Source organism: Ursus arctos, unplaced genomic scaffold (genome assembly GCF_023065955.2).
Source record: "Ursus arctos isolate Adak ecotype North America unplaced genomic scaffold, UrsArc2.0 scaffold_28, whole genome shotgun sequence".
Classification (NCBI taxonomy): domain Eukaryota; kingdom Metazoa; phylum Chordata; class Mammalia; order Carnivora; family Ursidae; genus Ursus; species Ursus arctos.
Window position 1 is genome coordinate 16129758 of NW_026622963.1, and position 21389 is coordinate 16151146.

At 38.9% G+C, this 21389-nt stretch overlaps 1 protein-coding gene across 10 annotated transcripts in view; it reads left to right on the forward strand.

The window, feature by feature from the left end:
- Nucleotides 1-16269: 16269 nt before the first annotated feature.
- The window catches only part of UBE3A (ubiquitin protein ligase E3A), a 97292-nt gene continuing 92172 nt past the window's right edge, over nucleotides 16270-21389 (forward strand). For 8 of the 10 annotated variants that reach the window (XM_057303596.1, XM_048221261.2, XM_044388348.3 and 5 more), the window contains exon 1: nucleotides 16270-16366. The gene's annotated coding sequence lies outside the window, so the exon portion shown is untranslated. The remainder of the gene's footprint in view (nucleotides 16367-21389) is intronic. The other 2 variants (XM_044388357.3, XM_044388354.3) reach the window with 2 other exon arrangements.

Below are 21389 nucleotides of genomic sequence, written 5' to 3' on the forward strand. Positions count from 1 at the left end.
TCCACTAACAATGAGACTGAAGAAAGAGAAATTAAGGAATGGATCCCATTTACAATTGCACCAAAAACCATAAGATGCCTAGGAATAAAGCTAACCAAAGAGGTAGAGGATATGTATTCTAGAAACTACAGAACACTTATGAAAGAGATTGAAGAGGACACAAAGAGATGGGAAAGCATTCCATGCTCATGGATTGGAAGAATAAGCATTGTTAAAAAATCTGTGCTGCCCTGGGGTGCCTGGGTGGCTCAGTCAGTTAGGTGTCTGCCTTTGGTGCAGGTCGTGGTCCTGGGGTCCTGGGATTGAGCCTGGCATCATGCTTTCTGCTCAGCAGGGAGCCTGCTTCTCCCTTTCCCTCTGCCCCTCTACCCCCCTCAAGCTCTCTCGCTCACTCTCTCTGTCTCAAATAAAATCTTAAAAAAAAATCTATGCTGTCTAGAGTAATCTACACATTCAGCGCAATCCCTATCCAAATACCATCGACATTTTTCACAGAACTCGAATACCCAGGGGAATGTTGAAAAAGAAAACCAAAGCTGGGGGCATTACAATGCCTGAATTCAAGCCAAATTACAAAGCTTTGATCATCAAGACAGCATGGAATTGGCACAAAAACAGACACATAGATCAATGGAACAGAATAGAAATCCCAGAAATGGACCCTCAACTCTACAGTCAACTAATCTTTAACAAGTCAGGAAAGAATATCCAATGGAAAAAGGACAGTCTCTTCAATAAATGGTGCTGGGAAAAGTGGACAGCCGCATGCAGAAGAATGAAATTGGCCCGTTCTCTTACACCAACACAAAGATAAACTCTAAATGGATGAAGGACCTAAATGTGAGACAGGAATCCATCAAAATCCTAGAGGAGAACATAGGCAGTAACCTCTTCGACATTGGCCATAGTGACTTCTTTCAAGACACATCTCCAAAGGCAAGGGACACAGAAGAAAAATGAACTTTTGGGATTTCGTCAAGATAAAAAGCTTCTGCACAGCATAGGAAACAGTCAACAAAACTAAAAGGCAACCCATGGATTTGGATAAGATATTTACAAATGACATTACAGGTAAAGTGCTAGTGTCCAAGATCTATAAAGAACTTCTCAAACTCAACACCCAAAAAACAAATAATCCAGTCAAGAATTGGCAGAAGACATAAACAAAGACTTCTCCAAAGAATTCATACAAATGGCTTGCAGACACATGAAAAAAAGCTCAACATTACTAGGCATCAGGGAAATACAAATCAAAACCACAATGAGATACCACCTTACACCAGTTAGAATGGCAAAAATTAACAAGACAGGAAACAACAAATGTTGGTGAGGATGTTGAGAAAAGCAAACCCTCTTACACTGTTGGTGGGACTGCAAGTTGGTACAGCCATTCTGGAAAACAGTATAGAGGTTCCTCAAGACATTAAAGTAGAGGTACACTACAACCCAGTAATTACACTACTGGGTGTTTACCCCAAAGATACAAATGTAGTGAAATGAAGTCCCCTTCACCCCAATGTTCCTAGCAACAATGTCCACAATAGCCAAACTGTAGAAGGAGCTGAGATTACCTTCAACAGATGAACGGATAAAGATGAATAAAATTGTGTGTGTTTCCTTAGTGTTGGTCATGATCTCTCCTTTTTCATTCATGATTTTATTTATTTGGGTCCTTTCTCTTTTCTTTCTGATAAGTCTGCATAAGGGTTTATAGATCTTATTAATTCTTTCAAAGAACAAGCTTCTAGTTTCATTGATCTGTTCTGCTGCTCTTCTGGTTTCTATTTCATTGATTTTATCTCTAATCTTTATTATTTCTCTTCCCCTGCCTAATTTAGCCTTTATTTTCTGTTCTTTCTCCAGCTCCTTTAGGTTGGCTCATGTGTTTGAGATTTTTTAAGCTTTTTGAGAGAGGCTTGAGTTGCAATGTACTTCCCTCTTAGAACCAACTTTGCAGTGTCCCAGAGGTTTTGAACGGTTGTGTTTTCATTCTCATCTGTTTTTATGAAAATTTTTAAAAATTCTTCTTTAATTTCCTGGTTGACCCATTCATTCTTTAGGAGGATGATCTTTAACATCCAAGTGTTTTCATTCCTTCCAAATTGCCTCTTGTGATGGAGTTCAAGTTTCAAAGCACTGTGGTCTGAAAATGTGCAAGGAATAATCCCAATCTTTTGGTATCAGTTGAGACCAGATTTGTGGCCCAGTATGTGATCAATTCTGGAAAATGTTCCATGTGCACTCAAAAAGAATGTGTATTCTTTTGCTTTAGGAAGGAATGCTCTGAATATATCTGTGAAGTCCATCTGGCCCAATGTATCATTCAAAGCCCTCCTTTTTGATCTGCTTACATGATCTGTCCATTGCTGTGAGTGGGGTGTTGAAGTCCCCTACTATTAGTGTAATATTATCTGTTTCTTTAATTTGGTTAATTGGCTGATATAATCAGCTGCTCCCTAATTAGGGGCATAGATATTTACATTTGTTAGATTTTCTTATTGGATAGACTCTTTTAGTATGATATAGTGTCCCTCTACATCTCTTACTACAATTTTTGGTTTAAAATTTAATTTGTCTGATAGGAGGATTGGACCCCAGCTTTTGTTTGAGGTCCATTAGCATGATAAATCATTCTCCACCCCCTCACTTTCAGTCTGGTGGTTTCTTTAGGTCTAACATGAGTCTCTTGTAGGCAGCATATGGATTGTTTTGCTTTTTTATCCAATCTGATACCCTGTGTCTTTTGATTGGAGAGTTTAGCACATTTACATTGAGTAACTATTGAAAGATATGAATTTAATGTCATTGTATTACCTGTAAAGTCCCTGTTTCTGTGGATTGTCTTTGTTCCTTTCTGGTCCTTGTTACACTTGGACTCTCTCTTTGCTTACAAGATCCCCTTTAATATTTCTTGTAGGACTGGTTTAGTTATCTCAAATTCTTTAATTTCTGTGTTTCTTGGAAGCTCTTTATCTCTCCTTCCATTCCAAATGATAGCCTTCCTGAACAAAGTATTCTTGGCTGCATGTTTGTCTCATTTAGTACCCTGAATATATCATCCCAACTCTTTCTGGCTTGCCAGGTCTCTGTGGATAGGTCTGATGTAAGTCATCTGAAAGATGACCTTTATCAAACCAAAATATAATCGTAAAAACATTAAAAGTAACAGTAGAAACAGTAAAAGTACTGGTTATAGGCTTTGAATGTATAACTTCTAGCTCTAACCCTTAAACAAATTGCTATAAAGAATAGTATATAAAAATTATATGTTATTGCAAAGTAGAACTTAACCATTTTTAAAAATATTTATTCATTTTTAGAGAGAAAGAGAGTGTGTGCCAGGATGGGCAGAGGGAGAAGGAGAGAATATCCAGCCGACTCACTGCTGAGCCCAATGTGAGGCTCAATCTCATGACCCTGAGATCATGACCTGAGCTGAAACCAAATGTCAGGCACTCAACCAAATGAGCTACCCAGGTGCCCTTATGCCATTTTTAAAATACGAACAGAATGGAGAGATAACAGGGAGAGTAGAATATGTTCCTTATTGTTGTATAAGCAAATGACAGAATTCAGTTTATTGCAGATTTGTTAAATAGAATAGTCAAAATATAAATGAAGTAGACTGAAGAGATTATATAAAGCACTAGTGTAAATTTTTTCTCTACTAATTTACACTTCTTAAATACCAAAAGCAACAAACTGATTACATACAAAGGAGAAAGGAACAATACTAATAATTACATATATATATGTTACATATACATATAAAATATGTATGAGGTGTGTGGGGGTTATTTTGATTAAAAATAAAATTTTAGTTAAAAAGTGTCAGGAAAGTGATGCTTGGGTGGCTAAGTAGGTTCAGCGGCTGCCTTAAGCTCATGTCATGATCCCAGGGTACTGGGATCGAGTCCCGCAACAAGCTCCTTGTTCAGCTGGGAGTCTGCTTCTCCCTCTGCCTGTTGTTCCCCCTGCTTGTGCTCTCTCTTTCTCTGACAAATAAATAAATAAAATCTTTTTAAAAAATGTTGGGAAAAATAATCTAAAAAGCTGAAAATGGTTTCTTATAGGGATTGAGTTGGAATGAGGTTGAAAGGATGGGATTTATTTACTTATTTATTTATTTATTTTTAAAGATTTTATTTATTTATTTATTTATTTATTTATTTATTTATTGAGAGAGGGAGAGCATGAGTGGTGGGAGAGGGACAGAAGGAGAGGGAGCAGCAGACTACCCACTGAGCAGGGAGCCTAATGCAGGGTTTGATTACAGGACCCCAAAATTACAGCATGAGCTGAAGGCAGATGCTTAACCGACTGAGTCACATATTCAGCCCTGAAAGGATGGGAATTTTAGTGAAACATCCCCAAATATATCTTTTTTATGTAGTTTTTATATTTGAAACATCAAAATGTTTTATAAACTCAAAACTGAAATTAATGAAAATGAAAGATCAAAATTTCTACAGACAGAAACAAATAAACCTAACTATGTATCAAACTGATAAGAACTAATTTAAGAAACTTCTGGATAAAATACTCTGATCATCTTCTGGGGTTTTAGTTTAAGAACTAAAAATCTGCAAAAAATCTTGAATTTTACTATTAGATTTGCTGTTGAAAGTGGTGTTGGTAATTTGTGTAATGTAAGAGAGCATATGAAAAGTATATTGAGTTCTCACTGTGGGAGATTGGAGAAGTAAATGTGGAGTGACAGAAGATGCAGAAGAACCCAGGAGTATTGGATGTAAAATATAATTTTGAACACAAAATTTTAAAATGTTATATATATATTCCATATATATGGCCATTGATGCAATCACTAGTGTCCATGTTTACTAAAACAAAACAAAGAAACAAAACCCCACAAGGTTTTTGAGAAATGTTTGAGTTCAGATCTGGAGTAGAATAATCCTGAGCACCTTATTGTGCTAAAAACAAAAGAAATACTCAGATTGATAGGGACAACCCAAAAGAACACAAAATCGGCTTGAAGGGCCCCAACTTGCCAAATTTGGGACAATTTGAGCACTAAAAAGAATAATGATGTAATGTATATTGTCATATTGAATAAAAAGAAAATCCATGATTCCGTATTAATTCTAAAGAAAAATGGTGGGTAGGAGGAAAGCTCTTCTTTACTAAAAAATATAGCTAATAGATGTAAAAGGAATGGAGGGAGAATTGTTGTACAACCACCAGTGTAATGTTCATTCAGACAATAATCACACATAGATACAAAAACGAGTAGGTAAAATGTGAAATATTTATTCAATTCTCAAAGCACCACTACTCAAATTACTTATTAAGGACAACAAACATTTAGAATGGGGAAATCTAGCATTAACCAAGTAGTAAAACTTAGCATTACCAATAATACAACAAACTACTAAATGTGCCCGCTTTGGTGATGCAAAGAGTATGTAACATCACCTATATATCAGTTCCAAAAATATATAATGTGAATCTCATCATGAGGAAACAATCAGATGAATGAGAGTGAGGATTCCTATAAAACTAGTGCTCTGATATCTTTAAAGAATCAAGGTCATAAAAGAAAAAAAATGTTATGCATGGTTTCTAGATAAATAAGGACTAAAGAAACATGAAAACTAAATGTGTGTTATTTAATTGGGTCTTATCAGAGAAAGACAAATGCCAAACGGTTTCATTCATATGTGGAATTTAAGAAACAAAATAAATGAACAAAGGAAAAAACAGACAAACAAATGAAAAAGACAACTATAGAGAACAAACTGATGATTACAAGATGGGTGGTGGGTATGGGGACAGGTGAAATAGATGAAGGGGATTAAGAGTACACTTATCATGATGAGCACTGAGTTAATTGTGGAATCAGTATGTTGTACACCTAAAACTAATATAACACTGTATATTAACTATACTTGAAAAAAAACATAAAAATCTATAAGCAATATTATTGGAAAAATTGGGGAAACCTGAATATGGATTGCATATTAGATAATATTATTTGGTCAATGTTAAATATTATATGGTGTTCTGGTAATATATAAGAATGCCTGGGGCACCTGGGTGGTTCAGACAGTTAAGTGCCTGCCTTCGGCTCGGGTCATTGTCCCAGGGTCCTGGGATCAAGTCCAACATCAAGCTCCCTACTCAGTGGGGAGCCTGCTTCTCCCTTTCCCTCTGGCTTGTGCTCCCCCTGCTTGTGTTCTCTCGCTCTCTGTCAAATAAATAAATAAAATTAAAAAAAAAAAAGAATGCTGGTGTTCTTAGGAAAAATATGCTGAGATATGTAAGAGTAGTGTCATGACGTCTGTAATTTGTGTCAAATGGTTCCACAGAGATAATAAATAATTGAGCAAATATAGCAAAATATAAGCTATTGTGAAATCTAGGTAACAGAAATGTGTGTGTTGACTGCACTATTCTTTAAGCTTTTCTTTAGTGTTAAATAATGACTAGAAAATGGGGAAGTAAGAGCAAGTATGGTATGTTTCATATGAGAAACATTTGACGTGAAAGAGAAATAGAAAAGTTACTGGGAGCTAGTGAGTAGGTGTCCCAAGTTTGAGAGGTCTGAAGAAGTTCAGACTGTACGTAGCAGAAAAAAACTTCTGGATGAGAGGAGATTACAAACATTTAGGTAATAGAGTATAATATTGTTGGTACTCAGTGCTAACTGTGAGAAGTGCCACAAAAACATGGCAATGAAGGAATATAAGATTGCCTTTTGAGTGTTACACTTTTGGATTAGCCACATACTGGGCCAGAGGGCATAGGCTGGCATAAGTCACTTTTTAAAAAAGGAAATTGGTTTCCAGGCCTGCAAGACATAACTGAAATGTGACATTTCTAAAGAAGGGGGCCAGTCATCGGTGGAAAAATCGAATAGAGTCAGACTAGGAAATGCTGGCTATAACTTTCTTCAGGGACATTGGCCAATGAGCTCAAATATTCTCATTCTTCTGTCAAGATGATTCTTTGGGGGGGGCACAAAGCAGTAGAGGGAGAGGGAGAGAGAAAGAGAAAATCTTAAGCAGGCTCTCCATGCCTAGCACAGAGCCTGACATGGGGCTTGATCTCACAACTCTGGAATCATGACCTAAGCTAAAATCAAGAGTTGGATGCTTAACCGACTGAGCCACCCAGGTCAAGATGATTCTTAATGGAAGTCAAGCTTCATAAGCAAGTTGCTGTTATTGAGGACTCTGTATGTCTTCTTATAGGGAAAGAATACTCTATTCATATGCACTGCCAGTATTCCAGTCCCTGTAATAGTTATTTCTCAATTTAAATCAATAAACTGGCATTATAATTTTAAAATTCCATCTCTTCAGCTTAGTTAATGTTAATTTAGTTGGTGAACTGCTCACATAGGCTTCTAAACCTGCAACCATGAGGGCCATCTGAATGTGGTAAATGCATCAAATTTGGCTCATTTGTCCCTTTATTTGTGCATTTATTCGTGTAACAGATGCTGTTGGAGACCTGGGTCTTATCAATGTAGTACATGCCAGTTCTAGTTCCAATTGACAGCATTTGCCCCCCCCCCTTTTTTTTTTTTGCTTTGGGCACTCTCCGACCAGCTGGAACTGCCATGCCCCTACCACAGCAAGCCAGCAGTGTGAGTACTCACTGGGATAGTCAGTGCACAGTAACAGCTCCCTCTCCTTACTGACAGGATAATTGAAGTAAATATTCTACACTTTCTCCCAGAGGTCCTTAGCAGAATTAAGTACTAGTTGCCCACAGTGGATACTTGATTGATAACGCACACTTTATTGTTTGTCCTCCTCCTCTAACTTACTTCCTTTCTCCCTTACCAAAGTTTTTGGGATCACCTCCCAAAGAAACTACTTGTACTCAAATTATTGTCTCAAATCTGCTTCTGAGGAATTCCAAATTAAGACCATTTCATCTACTCACCCATTCATTCATTAACATTTACTGAGCATTTATCATGTGCCAGGCACTGAGTCAACTCCTTAGCAATGCATGGTCTCTTTCATCGTTATTCATATCAACCTCTTTACAAAAGAAGAAATTGATGCTTAAAGAAGTTAAGCAGCTGGTCCAACATCACAAAATAGGACTGAGTGATGGAAGGGAATGGTGGCAGGTCAGGTTGGCTGAGGCTCAGAATCCGAGTTTTTAGTTGAACAGTATGGAAAAGGAGGTTTCTGTTGGGGTAACAAGTTGAGAATATTTTCTGGTATTTTTCTGCTTTTGGAAGCTCATATTACACCACTTTGCTTTTATGAAAGACGCACATTAGCACATACCTAATTTTACTGACTGAAAGAAATCTGAAGATTTTTGCTTTTACAAAGAATGGTGAAGAGTGAAAATAGTGTTCAGTATTTGTTTTGCAGCTAGCCATGATAGAAGCAGCACACACCCAGAGCAGTGACAGTGTCACCACCCAGCTTCTTCTTCAGGAACTACACTCAGCATCTCAGCATCAAGCTGCCATAACTTTGAACTGTGCCTATGTGTTTTAACTCCATTCATTGTGTGCATCCATCGGCAAGATGTGTCCTAAGGTATCAGAAAAGAGAGGTTCTTTTTTGGGGTCTGGGAATGCTAAAAAAATTTTCCATGTAAATTCATGGTATTTCCTTTTTTGCTTTCTGTCATTTCAGCTAATGAAAGATTTCATGGAAACATTCTACTTTTGAAAAGCAGGGAAAACCTGTAATACTGTTAGGGATGACTGACTTAAAAAGCACTTCAGTGAAACATTTGAAATTCAAAAAAAATATTTTCTAGGAAAGCAGCAACAAGACAGACAGTCGCGCGCGCGCGCACACACACACACACACACACACACACGCACACACACACACATCTGGATTTAAATCCTACATCTACTAGGTTTCAGCTGTAAGACATAGACAAGTTACTTATTCTAAGCTTAATTTCCTAATCTGTAAAATGTGTAATACTCGAAATTGTTGTAAGAATTAATGGGATTTATTCAGGCAACTAGCACCTAATGGGTGCACAAATGTAATCTGTGGAAATAATCTGTCATTTCAGAAAGTCTATGTTAAGTACTAAAATATAGATGCAGTTGGTACCATGTTCAACCAAACCAAAAAATAAATAAATAAAACATGAATAATATCTACATTGTTATCTTTAAAAACCTTTATCTTTCTATATCATGATGATGGTTTACTGTCACGAAGCAAAACTAAAAACAAACAAAAAACAGGCAAGCGTTAGGTATAAAATTGTTTGAAGCAATTTCAAAGAGCCCAACAGTAAATTTTATCATTTTGATAATTCTGTATTATTTGTTACTGCCAAGCAAGAATAAAAAAATGAAATATTATCAGTTGAAAACTATACTCATGATTCTGCCCTAGCCAGATGTTTTCTTTTGTCGAGATATTCTGAAGAAAAAAAGTGTAGTCTGCACCATTTTAAATGAATTAATCACTTTTTTATTATTTTTTAAAGATTTTTATTTATGTAAGAGAGACAGAGCACAAGCAGGGGCAGTGGCAGGCAGAGCAGGCAGAGGGAGAAGCAGTCTCCCTGCTGAGCAAGGAGTCTGATGTGGGACTTGATCCAAGGACTTGGAGATCATGACCTGAGCTGAAGGCAGACGCTTAACCGACTGAGCCACCCAGGCTTCCCTGCACGATTTTTAATAATTGATTTTATTTAACCAATGCACTTTCTTAGATTTAAAGAAGTATTTTGTTAGAATTCCTGTTAGAATGAGTATAAGTATTAAAAATAGTATTAGACATATGAATGCAATGTGAATGATTTCAAAGAACTAAAAGACGCACCTGTCAGAAGGCAAGATTTCTAAGGATGGCTTCATTGGTTTCAGTCGAACTGTTTTATTCAGAACAGTTCAGACTAGCAGCAATAGCAGCAGCTGGTAGTCAATGAAACCTTTTCCACCTACTCTCCTGCTGGGTTTAAGGTAGGCACAAAGAGACTGAAATGACCAAGGTCAAAGTATGATACACTTCCAGGTTTTTTGCTTGAATGACTTTTTTTTTTTAAATTCCAGTATAGTTAACATACAGTGTTATATATTAGTTTCAGTTGTACAGTATAGTGATTCAACAATTCCATACATCACCCTGTACTCATCACAAGTACCCTCCTTAATACCCATCATCTATTTCACCCATCTGCCCACCAACCTACCCTCTGGTAACCATCAGTTTGTTCTCTATAGTTGAGTCTGTTTCTTGGTTTGTCCCTTTTCCCCCACTTGTTTTGTTTCTTAAAGTCCATATATGTGTGAAATCATATGGTATTTGTCTTTCTTTGACTTATTTTGCTTAGCATTATACCCTTTAGCTCCATCCATGTCATTGCAAATGGCATGATTTCATTCTTTTTTATGGATGAATAATATTCTATAGATATATAATCACCTCTTATCTCTTCGTTTATCCATGGACTCTTGTGCTTCCATAATTTGGCTATTGTAAATAATGCTGCAATAAACATAGGGGTGCATGTATCCCTTTGAATTAGCGTTCTTCTATTTTTTTGGTAAATAGTAATGCAATTACTGGATCGTAGGGTAATTTTAACTTTCTGAGGAAACTCCATACTGCTTCCCACAGTAGCTGCACAGTTTGCATTCCCACCAGCAGCACAGGAGGGTTTCTTTCTCTCCACATTCTTGCCAACACTTGTTTCTTATGTTGTTAATTTTAGCCATTCTGACAGGTGTAAGGTCGTATCTTCTTGTGGTTTTCAGTTGCAGTTCCCTGATGAGTGAAGTTGAACATCTTTTCAGTGTCTATTGTCCATCTGTAGGTCTTCTTTGGAGAAATGTCTGTTCATGTCTTCTGCCCATTTGTTTATTAGACTGTTTTTTTGGTATTGAGTTGTAGAAGTTCTTTGTGTATTTTGGATACTAACCCTTTATCAGATATGTCATTTGTAAATATCTTCTTCCATACTTTAGGTTGTCTTTAGTTTTGGTGTTGAAGGGGATTAAGAGTACACCTATCTTGATGAGCACTGAGTAATTATATTGTAATTGTACTATATTGTATACCTGAAACCAATATAACAGTTAACTACACTGTAATTGGAAAATTAAGAAAAAAAAAATGAAATTGCATGCAAAGAGCTCCAAATGACTTGTTAGTGTTTAAAGTACTTCTCCAGCAATGGATTCATGTGGGGAGTGGAAGGAGTTGGGGCTGGAAGGGATGTAGGGCCTACATCCAATGGGGGTTGGTCTTGGAGTCTATACATTATCCAGAAAGCTATAAAGAACCAGTGATAGAGTTAAGCAAGGATGCAATGAAACCATATTTGTTTCTTTTAAAAACATTCTGCAATGAGATTCAGTAGCAAAGTACTGTAATATGGACCAGCACTGTGTTGGGTGTAGGGGATATAGTAATGAATACAGTAGTATGACCCTGCCTTTCCGGAGCTTACATTTGAGTTCAAGTAAGAAGAACAAAGGATCTAAATTAAGGTAGTATCAGTGGGATCACATAGAAGGAAATGGATGTTACAATAATAATGAACATAATAGCTAATTAATAATAGTATTTCTTACCACTTATTGAACATTTCCCATATGTCAGGCACTAAACACTTCACATGTGCTGTCCATTCTCCACACAACAGCCAGAATGATTCCCATGGGTTGAATTTGTCATATCTCTCTCAAACACTTCTAGGGACTTTCCACCTCATTCTGTGCAAATACTCATGTCCTCAGGATGAGGTACAAAGCCCTTGCTGTGGCCCACCCTGACTTCCCTGAGCTCATCTCAACGCCTTCTCTTATTGCGTTCCAGCCACCATGGGTGGTCCAAATTTCCTAGGGGATCCTAGACTGCTGTAGGAACCTTTCCGCTTCAGGGTCCTCTCTGTCTTGAATGCTCTTTCCCTTATATTCCACATCTTATCCTGTCTCTTCTGTCAAGCCCCTGCTTAAATATCATCTTTTCAATGACACCTCTCTGGCCAACCTGCATGATATAACACTTGTGGCATTCTCTATCCTCTTCACCTCATTTTATATTTCTCCTTAACATTTATCACTTTCTAACACACCAGATTTGTTTTGTTTTGGTTTTTTTCTCTACTAGTACTTAAACCCCATGAGGGCAGGCTTTGTTCACTGCTGTATTCTTGACACCTAAAACAGTGCTGGTACATATCTACCTAATAAATATGTATTGAATGGATGAATGAAGGCTTACGGTGGCCCTATGAGGTCAATGCGACCATTTTTTCCCACTTCATTGATGAGGAAACAGAGACATCAATTGAAGGTTTATTTAATTGAAGGTTCTGTATCTGGTGTCAGAACTGGGATTTGCATGGAATTAAAAAAAAAAAAGCTCACTTTAATTATTACTTGCCCAGCACTATTATAAGAGCTTTACATATATTAACACTTAATCCTCACAATAACCCCATTTACAGATGAGAAAAATAAATCCAAGAGGGATTTATGATTTTGCCTGGCATTTTTGCACTTGCTAATAAATTGGGAGCCTATACTCTTAACCATTTTGCTATGTTACCTAATTTTAAAACCGGTGCTTTAAGGAATATGTGACTTTGCCTCCTAATTGCCAGGAGAGTGAGACAGAGGAAGAAATCTGGGATTACTAACATTATTATGATTGAGGACCGCCACAGATGGAAGAGTCATCAAGTCAGGGAATGTAGGATGAGCTGGTTTCATTCTCCCTTAACTCCAGACACCCACATCCAAATGCCTCCTTGATTTCCTCACTTGGATATTAGGATACAAGGTCAGCTTCAGTAAAAAGTGTCTAGAATAACCATACAGGTTATAGTAGTTAGCCATCTCACACCAAAGCTCAACCTGGTACACAAGCTCTGACTCATGAAGTCTTCAGGGACCCACCTTGTTGTAACTCCAAAATAGCTCACAACCCCTCTCACATTCTGATCATCAGAAAGGGAGAAAGGGAAAGAGTCATCCTATTATTTTAGAGTATCATCTGGAAATTGCTTACATAATTTTTTCTCACATCCCACTGGCCAGAACCTTACCGACATGGCCGTATTTAGAGAATTAATTATAGGCAACCATGTATCTGGCTACAGAACTCCATTATCATGGATGAAGAGGAGAATGCATAGTAGAGGTCAACTAGCAGTCAATCTCTATTACAGATATCCACTACAGAGATATAGGTGTCTGTAATTTAACATTTGCAAAACCCAATTCCTGCTTGTTCTTCCAAAACTTGCTCTTCTCCAAAATTATTCCCACTCAGTTAATGGTGGAAAATGGAACAAAGGAGTTCAATTTTAGACATGCTGAGTTTTAAGGTGCTGTAGAACATCTAGTACAAATTTTTAATAAGGGGTTGAAGATATGTCTGTTTTTGAGTGAGATCAGTGTTCAAGATTCAGCCTTGATCCCTGACTGAAATAAATGATAGAGGAAGAGTGTGTGTATATGGTACTGTCAGAGACTATATAATACAGTAGGCAAAAAGAACCAAGGATGGAGAAGAACATGCTGCAAAGTAGACTTGAAGAAGAGGGCCCAATACACAGGAACCAAGGGAGCAGTTTCCAGGAGGCAATAGTTAGCAGTGCAGAAACTTGAAAAAGTTCAGATACCATGAAAATTGAGAAGTGACTTTTAGATGTGGCCAATGTGCTATTACAGACGTTAATACAAGCAGTGTATATACTAAAATGGGGGCAAATGCTAAAATTTCAGTAAAGAGGGACTTAGAAATGACAATCCAAGCACAGACAACTCTTCTAAATAGAAGGGACAGAGTTAGTAGAGGAAGAATTTATGAACAAGAGAGGGAACAACCAAGGGACTGAGTCTTGAGGGTCCTACCACTCACCTGCCAGCCCCCAACCCCCCCCCCCCAAAAAAAAAGCCTAGAAAGAATGGCTCATTCTTTAAGACAGGAGATCAGGGTGAATGCAAATTTAGGTAGATCTGTAGGTATTAAGGGTGGAGGTGTGAAGGAGTTCATGAAATGTGTAATGCTAAACAGTGGTATTGATAATACTAATACTACTATTACTAAACCCTAACATTTACTAGGCACTTATGCCATCAATGTGCTAGTAATTTTTATCAGCAAACATCACAAAATTTGAAAATGGGTTAAGACGAAGAGCACAGTGGAGTCTTGAATCAGGTCTGACACTAATGTCACACAGAATACCTATTAATGAACTAAAAAGGCCTATGTGTAATTTCTCCATATTCAAAGGAGGAGCTGGGATCCTTCTTGATTTTAGTAAAGACCTGGATAGTCATTCTGACATTTAACTGAGAGCAGATTTATTTCTCTTCAGTCTTTAATTTTTTTGGTAAATACTCAGGAATTTGTTCCATTTTGATGCACCAGGTTATATAAAATTAATTTCATTTATTCAGGCAATTTCTACTTGAGAATAGTTAAAAGTATCTTCACAGGCTAGATACTGCAGTAAAATTTTGCTTTGATTATAAAAAAATCTTTAAAGATTTTCATTCTCATTTGCCTATTTTGATAATATGGAAAAAAAAAATCCTTAGAAGATTACGATTTTAACTAGCCTCTTCTATAATATATAACTACAAATTGTTTCCAAATGAGGATCTGTAATGGGGGAAAATGAGAAAAAGAATGAGGAACTAAGTTAAATTGGACATGATTTAATACTGTCATTTATCATAAATTGTCCTGGGATGATTTAAATTCCACTAGCTTATTTTTTACAGTTTAAGTTTTTTACAGTTGGTTATAACTGGGAAGCAGTATACATAAATATATCCTTGCCTTACAATGTTCTAAGAATGGCAGCTAAATACACTGCTATGTAAGATTGTTGATTTGAAAAAAATTCTTTGAATACTAGATGAACGGGATCTCATATAGTAGTATTTTAGGGCTTAGCAGAGTTGCAAGCCGTTAAGACTATAACTTGTCAGTGATTCCACTGTATTTTCTAGTTAAGTATCGCAGAGCCCTAAAAAAAAACCTTTTAAATAAAATGATGACCTTGATACTAAATATGAAGACGCATGGCTTTAATTGGGTTCAGTTGTCATATGGATCAAAATTAACATTCATCCAACTGGTGTTAACCAAGAGGTCACAATCTCTTTAACAACTAACAACCCACCGAACGTCAGAACTGCGAGACGGGCTTTCATCTTCTAGTGAACTAACGACATGGTATTGGAAAGAGGCCTAAGCAAATGACCTTGGTCCCCTGAAAGATGTCTCATACTCTCGGGGTACCTCTGCAGTATTTACAAAGGCAGCACTGGACCGAAACGGGTTGGGGTCGGAGCCTGGTATCCGGAGGCTGCAGCCTTGCGGTAGCGCTGGGAGCTATCAAAGCCACCCCCCTCCCTCGCCGCATTTTCAGAGCCGATTCGTCTCCCTAAATTCGGGGGCGTTTAAGTCCTAGAAAGTTCCTCGACTTGGGTATACCAGGGGGTCTCCAACACTCCTGGGGGCTCCAGGGGGCTTCCGGCGTGTACCCTCTTCTTTCGGTGGGGCCACAGACAGTCGTGGCTCAACAGAAACACTGAGCCTCTGCCAGATCCCAAAATGGCGACCAACCCTGCTAGGACTCCAGGGAGCCGCGAGCAACTTCCCCTTCCCAACAGCCCCTGCGCTGGCGACGACGGCAAGCAGGAAGGGGGAGGAGCCGGCAAGAGAGGGCGGGGCACAACGCTGCGCCCTCCCGCGCGCACCCCGGCCCCTCCCCACGTCTCTGCGTCCCGGCCCGGAGCTCTCGCCCGACCGGGCGGCCCGCGCTGCCTGCTGGGATACTCGGCCCGCCCAGCCAGTCCTCCCGGCTTGCGCTGCGGCCGCGAGATCCGCGTTTTTCCCAAGATGGTGGCGCTGGGTTCGGGGTGACTGCAGGAGACGACAGAGCCTGAATCCCCTTCGCCAGAACCTCGACACACCGCCTTCCTCCCGCTCGCGCACCCCGCTGCCACTTAGCCATCCGCTGGCCTGGGCGCTCGCCTTCCGCTGCCGCCTCCGACTTGAGCTTCATCTCTGCGGACCCAACGATTACGGCCGCGGGCAGCGGCGCCTCCCTCGGCTCCTCCTTGGGGTCGCGCTCGGAGCAGCTCGCAGCCTAGCCCCGGCTCGGCGGGCCCCGCAGCTCCCCAGTGGGGACAGGCAGCGGCGGAGCAGCGGCTGGCGACGAGCGCGGGGTTTTCTGCGGCCCCGGCGCCCCCTTTCCCGGCCTTAGTCTCCGGAGAAGGAAGCGCGGGTCCCGCATGAGCCCCGGCGGTGGAGGCAGCGAAAGGGAACGAGGCGGTGGCGGGCGGAGGCGGCGAGCGAGGGCGACTGCGACCAGTGAGGCAGCCGCTGCTGCGAGGGCCACAGCCCAGGCGCGGGGGCGACAGCAGGTCAGTTTGGCCGAGAACCGGGCCTGGGCCGGGGAGGCTGGGCGGCATTTCCCTTCTGTCTGTCGCCCAAACCACCCTTCGGGGCTGGCTCTGGACAAGGTAGGGACGCTCCCAACCCGCGCCACGGAGAGTGTTTGGGGGCGCATGGTTTGGAGGGGTCGGTGCCAGAAGTAGGCCTCTGGTAGCAGCGGGTGCTGCTACCGTAACTGTCAGTCCTGGCTGAGGGCCGGAGGGAGGGTTTTGTCGCCTAAGGGGACGCGAGCGGGCCCGGGGCGGGGCGTGCAGGGCGTCGAGAGTTGGCCCTCCTTGGAGCGGAGCTCGCGGAGCAGGCCTGGGCCCAGGCAGGGTAGGGCTGGCCTTTTCCTTCCAAGGGGAGCTCTTTTTTCGAGGTTTTGGCCCTGTTGGTGAAAAATGCTTAGACGTGTGCTTTGGTGGATTGGGGTTTTGGGGGTAGACTGGTGGGGAGGGAGGACGGATGAAGTGGGAAATCAAGCCCAAGGGTTGTGTTCACAGATTATCGGCCTTTTCAAATTAAACGTGAGCTACCGGGTTTGCCAGAGATTCTTTTAAATGCAAACCTGCAAACAGTTGGCATTTTATTATTTTCCCTTTTCAGTTGAGAAAATGAAAAGGACTCTTTCTTCGTTATGGCGTGGAGGTTTTGTTGGTAAAGTCAGAATTGAATGTTGGCTAATGCTTTAGTCCATAAAATTGTTAGAAATAATTTTAACATAGACACTGAGCTTAGAATCTTTCAAAGATAATTTAGTCTCTGAATTTTTAAAAACGTCCTATGGTAATACTAAAATAGAAGCATTACTAAATCTGTCTGGGATATTTATTAAGTGGTTAGGGTGCTTTTGAAAATGTAAACGAATAGCAAAATGAGATTTACAATCCAGAGTTACCCTCCGTAAATCATGAGGGAATATAGATATGACCCATAATTTTGGAGAATTCCACTGCCTGCAGTATTGAAAGAAGCAGGAAATTATTCCAGAATATTCTGGGGGGTGGTGGTGGAAGGGGGCTTGAAATGGAAATGACCTAAAGTTTGGAAGTGTAACTGTTAAAAAGTTACCTGTCAGAGTCACAGTAGATACCCAGTAAATCTTGAGTGAATTAGACAAGAGGGATGAGAAGTATTTACTTCATAACCTCTTCATAACCTCTGAGTAGTGAGTACTCTTAGTTAGTAGATTACTGTGTAAACCAGGTAAAAAAGTTTAGAATCTAGGAAGATAAAAAATAAAATTTTTGCCATGGTATGTGTAGTGGAAATAGTTTTAGAATTAGATCTTGCTTATAAATCTGAGTTACTTACCACATTTGTAATAAAATGAATACAGTATTAATGATGGTGCTGATAAGCCCAAAGAATGACCCAAAAGCCCTCTAAAGAAAGTAGTAATCACAACAAAAGCAAGAAACAGATTCAAGAAATAATGACCCTCTCTTTACAAAATTAGAATTGGAAACTAAGAAAGTCTTTTTGTATCAATATTTATTAACTAGCATTAGTATGCTAAGTGTTATGTACACTGTTGTCTGGACATTGCCTAGTTCCTGAGGAGTTTAACTTTACACAGAGATACAACTTACAGTGCTTTGATTTCTTTGTAGAGATTTTGTAAGCCGTTTTTATTTTACCTCTCTTAAATTGTACATTTTTTTTTCATGGCTTAAAAAATATCTTAAGTATACTTACTAGAAGTGTGAGGAAGACACATTCTCATCCCACTTGTTCAGTTCATCTAATAAGAGTTATTGGGTACTTAGAGTATCTTGGATATTTAACCTTTAATCAGTTGTATTTCTTAAACTTTAAGTCATTTTAAAAATGATCTTTCTTAACTGAGGGCTTTAGAGGGGAGGGGTGTGGGGGATTGGGATAGGCCGGTGATGGGTATTAAGGAGGGCACATATTGCATGGTGCACTGGGTGTTACATGCAAGTAATGAATCATGGAACTTTACATAAAAAACTAGGGATGTACTGTATGGTGACTAACATAATATAATAAAAAATTATTATTAAAAAAATGATCTTCTCTCCCCTCCAACCCCCTCCCCCCCAGTGTGAAGAAATTTGCTGTTTCAAATAAGCAGTCAGTAGGATAATCCAAAACTGTGGATCATATCTAAATTTTTCAACCCAAGCACTTGAAATATTTACAGATGTTTATTTTCTTAAATGATTGCTGGTTATGGTCTTCTCGTGTTGCACATTTTTGTTTAGACCTAAACTTGTATTGGTCAAAACATGAAGACATTACGTTAAATACACATGGAGCTGTTAAAAAGTTTTTTGATTTTTATGAGTGAAGACAAATTTTCTCTTTTCAGGATAATTCAGGATAACAGGATTTTGGCTGATTTTGACTCCCCCCACTGCAAATGTAAAGATAAATTCAAAAACATTGCAGTATGTGCAGTGAAAATAGCTTTGGAATTAGATCCCATTTTTAATTCTGGGCTCACCTTAGTTGTCTGATCTTGGCAAGTTGCTTAGTCTTGGTGAGCTGCAGTTTTGTCATCTGTAAAATGGGATAGTGAAACTAACTCAGAGTTGTTTTGAGGATTAGAGTTTGTAAATGTCTAACACATAGGCCCTTAATAAGTATTATCATTTGAAGTCTTCCTACCCTGTTATTTATTTTGTTCTCAAAGCACCTTACATTCAGTGAACTCTAGCATGTTATCCTTTACATTGTTTTCATTCTCACTAGCTGTGAACGAACTCTTCAAGGGCATGGACGGACTCCTAGTGTTTACCAGAAAGTGTGTTGCCAGCATATGGATGAATTAGTTATCAGTAAATAGTCAACATTTATTGGGTACCTACTGTGACTGCTATGAGCTGGGTTAGGTGTAGGAGCTACAAAGACAAGAATCATGTCTGTTGTTTGGAAGCTTATAATCTAGTGACTTTCTCAACACCATTTTTTGTGAAATCCTGTCACGTAATGGAACCTCATTTTTCTGTGCTCTTCCAGTCTTAGGGAAGTTCTGTGGACTCAACACTCCCCACCTGCGGCTGCTATTCTAAAAAATGTTGTTTTTACCTCTTTATACAACTATTTGGCATATGTGAAATACTTTATATTTTTACCTTGGTCCTACTCTAATCCAAAATCTGGCACATAGTGTGTGTGTGTGTGTGTGTGTGTGTGAATGGGTATGAAAAAAAAAATTACTTGGCAGTTTCCTATAAATACTTTGATGTTTTTCTGGGGTGATTATCATTCTGTCATCTGGTTCTAGATTTATAGAAGTTTCAAACCTGAGTAGGACTGTTCCTGAGGCCAGTCGCTCCATTCATTTTACACATGAAGAAATTGAAGTACAAAGCTTTAAAATGATTTTCTTAAAGTCATCCAGGTGGCAGAGCCAGAACCACAGTCTGAGTCTCTGGACTAGAGTTCAGGACTCTTTGTATACAATGGCGCGTGTTTTGTCCTACCTGTTGAGAGTAGTAGTTTGCTTCATTTGAATGTTTTCTACGCTAGGAGGCAGACTTTACAAGATGCCATCATTGTGCCTTTTCTGAGCATAACAGTTAGTGCAGGAAATGGGGCTTTTTCTTCTAATAAAGGAAGTCAAGTAAAATTACAGTAAATAGAAATGGTGTTAATTTACATATTCTATGTCCAGAACAGATGTATAAAATACTTAAAGATGCTATATAATTTCTTAAGTGAAATAACTTACTAATAGAGATAATAAATTTCTTTGCCAACTTTAATTTTCATTTACTCTCAGAAATGTTACCTGTAGTGTGCTTTGATCTAAGTTATCATAAATAAGTAAACATCATTATGGATAATAAGTCAAAATGAAGTTTTTTTTAAAGTTTGAGGACAATCTGAGAATGAAATAAAGCTAATACCTTTTTTTTTAATATTCCTTTTTCTAAGTGAGATTTAGCTGGCATTTGTTTCTAAGCTTCATGACTGTGAACTCCCTAAAATTATATATAAATTTTAAGTTTCAGACTCTCAACAGGTTCAGTGAACAAAAGCCACCAAGAACTACTGATGAGGAAGCACTAACTTTGGTGTCAGAAGATCATGGGTTCATCCTTCCAATCTAGCTTCCTAGCTGGTCATGAGCAGGTCATTTATCTTTCAAAGCCTGTGTTCTGTTAACTTCTGTTAAATGAAGGTGATACTTACTTGGTCTGTTTCAAAGGGTTGTTTTTCAGATGTGTTTATTCTCAAAAAAGTAGAATAATACTGTATAAAATGACCTTATATGTGACTTAGTGACTTGTTCAAGAAAAGTTAGTTAGTGGTAAACAAGTGATTGGAACCTTGGTATATTTTCATGCTTTTCTCTATAAACATTTTTAACCTTTTCATACTTTCAGAAGTATTGTTTTGGGAAATATTTAATGTGTGAGTTTATTTTAAATTTGTTAACTACATTTGAAATAAACAATAGATCTTGATAATTAGTGATGCTCTATTCAGTATTATTAATCCTTAGACCCCTTCTGTAATTTGCTTTACTTTTTTTTTTTTTTAAGATTTTATTTATTTATTTGAGAGAGAGAGTGCAAAAGAAAGCACGAGGCGGGGGAGGGTCAGAGGGAGAAGCAGACTCCCCGCTGAGCAGAGAGCCCCGCACAGGACTCAATTCCAGGACTCCAGGATCATGACCTGAGCTGAAGGCACACGCTTAACCGACTAAACCACCCTGGCACCCTAATTTGCTTTACTTTTGACCTCTCCTGTTAATTTGATAAATGGCAGGTTAATCATAAGGTTGACCTGAAAGGAAAAGGGGTTTTGGAGACGTAGATTCTTATTGGATAAGATTATTCCAGAAGTTCCATCCTAGGAAGTCTGCTAGAATCTATAAGATATCACGTGTGGATCATAGAAAAGAATCCTGTATAAGACTTTACTGAAGTCAGCATCTATGCCACAAATAAAAAGCATAGAAGTTGCATTTGAGCCCTGAACACTTACTATACAAGTAGGATGAAATGTTCCTTAAATGAAACTCTTGGCTGGCCAATA